Source organism: Buceros rhinoceros, unplaced genomic scaffold, assembly GCF_000710305.1.
Source record: "Buceros rhinoceros silvestris isolate BGI_N320 unplaced genomic scaffold, ASM71030v1 scaffold30463, whole genome shotgun sequence".
Classification (NCBI taxonomy): domain Eukaryota; kingdom Metazoa; phylum Chordata; class Aves; order Bucerotiformes; family Bucerotidae; genus Buceros; species Buceros rhinoceros.
The window spans coordinates 8331-12067 of record NW_010403488.1 but is presented as its reverse complement, the minus strand read 5'-3'; positions in this window follow the sequence as shown (position 1 = coordinate 12067).

Sequence of the window (3737 nt, the reverse complement as noted above, 5' to 3'; positions counted from 1 at the left end):
CCTACTCGTGGCTGCGAATGGAGAAGTGGAGGGAAGTGGCTGCCAGGCCCCATTCAGACCCCTTGTTGAAGGTGGGGCAGGAAAGACAGAGAAGGCAGAAGATATATAGCCACTTTCCAGAGAATCCCTTGTGCAATACTCCGCTTGCGTGGTGCTGGCAGCTCAGCCTCCCCCACAGCTGAGGGCACAGCAGGGCAGAGGCAGGCAGGTGGCTTCCCTAGGACAATGCAGCGGTCACTTGGAAGTTGCTGTGTAATGAGGCCCGTATGCATCTGAAACGGTGAGCCACAGCCTGCTGTCAGTGAGACTGGAACACACTCCTCTGCCCCTTTGGAGAGCCGTGGGATGGCACGGCTTGTGGGGGGACACAGCTGACCCTGCTGGTGCTCACCCAGCTCATCCCTGCCCATGGGTGGGCACAGGATGCTCCGGGTCAGAAGCATGAGGACGTGGTCCCGTCACAGCGTTGTCAAAGCAAGGTCTGGTTTTCCCAACAGCACACATCAGCAGTGAGTTGGTTGCTGCCAGGGAGGTGACCCTGGGCTCTTTACAGAAATCAGGAAGGAACTTACGGGTTTGCTTTTTGTTTTGTGGGTTTTTTTAGCACAGGAAACAGCAGTGCACAAGCTCAAATTGCTTGGAAATGCATGGAAGACTGGGTTAAGATGTTCTCCTTAAGGCTGGGTTTGCTGGAAGCTGTCAGCCCAGCCACATCCAGGCATCACCGCCCCTGTCCCGCTGGGGTTTGGCCAGGGACCGGCTCCTCTGTCCTGTCAAGGCTGGGATGAGGCCAGTCCAGGCCCCGTGACAGGGCTGGAGCCATGGGCGTGCTGGATGCCACCGCCATCTCCCCACCAGAGACACATCTGTACAGCACGTGGTATCCCCTGTCCAGGTGATCAACAGCCAGGAGGTGATTTTTCTTCATAAATAAGGTGTAGTGACAGTTTTTACGGATTAATGAGTTTGATTATTTGTTTTGCTGTGTCCATGGAGCTGCGCAGGGTCATCTGCTCATTACTGAGTGCACCAAGTCACTAAGGAAACCTCCCTGTGTACACAACGGGACTGCATTTACCCACAGGACAATTCCCTGTTGGCTGGTACCCAGCGAGTAATCATCCCCTCTAACTGTGTGCTCTTTCTGGTAACATATACTACATATACATCATGAAAAAGGAGCAAGGTGAGTAGCTAGTGCCTCTGCACCTGAGCGCTCAGCAGCGCTTATCGGAGCTCCCCTACGTTGTATCAGATGCGTTTTGGGACAGCGATGCTGTTAGTGCTCTAGTGCGTGTTCTGGTCATATCATGGCACAAGAAACGTAAAAGGCAGAGACTAGGTCATTAGAAAATCAGTTATTAATCCATTTAGTTGAAATTCTGAAGGACTGCAATAATCCAACTCAAGCAGCAGTTTAAGAGCTGTTGAGCTCTGTTTTGTTCCTACACAACTAAACTGCAAGAAAAATACTAAAATACCACATCAACAATTTCCCATGAAGTGGCAGCATCGAGCTGCTTGCAGGGCCACAGGGCGAGCACTGCTGCTCCAGCGCCTGGTCTGGGGGCCATCGGGGGAGCGGAGCCAGGCTCAGCTGGGCACAGGCTCCATATCCCGCACCTCCCCTGTGCAGCCCAGCCCAAAACCTGCTTTGGTTCCCAGAAACAAGTGGGATCTGGAGCCGCAGAATGAGGAACTGGAAATATTTGCATGCCCTGAGTAAGCAAACACCGCCCTGAGCTCTCTCCCTTCCCGAAGAGGCAGATGACCCTGGCGCTGGCCCCTTCCTCAGCCGTGCTCAGCATCACCCTGCTCTGCACACCCAGCTGGGGAGCCACGGGCTGAGCTGGGCTCTGCCCTGTAAAGCACCCTGAAGGCGGGTACCCCGGCACAGCAACCCCACAGGCGCTGAGAGGCTGTAGCAGAGGCAGCAGCAGGTGCTATCTGCCTTCGCACACAGTGTGCTGAGACCTCTGACACCGTTTCAAGACCCAGGGGTGTAAGTCCCAATGCTTCTGGACGCCGCCTTCCACAGACTCTCTATTGCATGGGTATGCAGCGCTGCCGGAGCCAGGCAGAGTGTGAACCCAACATCTTCTGAGATTTCTCATGGCAGATATTATTTCCCATTTCTCATGTTTTTGCCAAAATTCCACACTGGTGACAGTTGGTTTGTGTCTCATATTGTCATTTTCAATATTTCCTTCCTTTTAGCGTCTTCACCGCAGACGCTGTACCCCAGCACTGGGACTTGTGGGCCACCTAAGATGCAGGAAGAGGAACTTAGATTTAATTGGCCATTTATACTAAGACCAGCTGTTGTTTAATCCCGGGAAATATTTCCTATTTAATAGTCTAAAAGTTCGTCATATCATAGACTCATAGGGCAACTGAGATTGGGAGGGACCGCAGGAGCTCATCTAATCCAACCTCCGGCTCAAAGCAGACAGCTGTGAGGTCAAACCAGTATACCCACAATAACTGTGACTGGTGAGTCTGGTTTCACTCTGTGTGAAGAATTAGATATAAAACAGATACAGAGAGCCAAAATAAAACTCCCTGTCATTCGTGTAATTAAGTTTTAGAACCAATCTGTTCAGATCTGCAGAACATAATGAATTATAAATATCAAGCACTACTAGCTCCTTCTAGAAGGAGAATTCAGCAGAGGACATTTAGAGTGTGTGCACCACCGGCGCCAGCAACCACGGGAGTGGGGAAGGGCTGGCAAGGAGTGTGTTAGACCGCAGATATAAAGTAAATCACATGGTGAGAAACCTTTTGCACATGCCCAAAGCTCGGAGCTTTGCACTTGCTTTTAATGGAACCGGGTCTGCGAAGGAGCCAGTGCCTCAGCCCGACTGGTCCGGTAAAAGCGGCAGCCGACACGCGAGCCTAGACCGCAGATATAAAGTAAATCACATGGTGAGAAACCTTTTGCACATGCCCAAAGCTCGGAGCTTTGCACTTGCTTTTAATGGAACCGGGTCTGCGAAGGAGCCAGTGCCTCAGCCCGACTGGTCCGGTAAAAGCGGCAGCTGAGAGCCGAGCCCGGTGTGCTCTCCCGTGGCTGCTGGCAGCACTGCAGCGGCTGGGGCTCAGGCACAGCCAGAAATGAACCCTACCGAACCTGAGTCTGAGTCTGGTTTTATCCCGATTATATGACATTGATTACTGTAACAAATTCATTTTAACCCTTTCGATAATTCGCAATTGTGACGTTTGCAGCAGCAGCTTGCCCCTCTCTGCCCTCTCCCCAGTTCCCCTCAGCTGACTGCTCTCACCTCCAGGGATGCTGCAGCAGACCGAGCCTTTCCTTCTCTTGGGCTCCTAAAAGCTGTGTCTGTTTAGCTGAGGAGCCCCGTGCAAAACCCAGGCACTTCGGGCGCCCTTATGACCCGTTGGGTTCCAGCCCCTTTCACCTTCTGAGATGAGCCTGGTTTGTGCTTTTGAGTTAGTGGCCCTAACTCTCCAAAATCCCCACCTGCTCCCATCTCCCCAAAGCAGCCAGGGAAAATCCTGATCATTACACACTTCATTGTGGTGCTTCTGGTCTTGCAATTAAAAGTAGCAAAAATGCAACAACAACAACAAGATTCCTTACAGATACTACCTCAAAAATCAATAAATAGTCTGTAGCATTCAGCTAGAAAAACACAGAAGTTTCTTTCCAGACCAGCTAACACTCAAGGGGACCGTTTTCTTCCCTCCCAAGTTACTCTCTGCGAGGGACA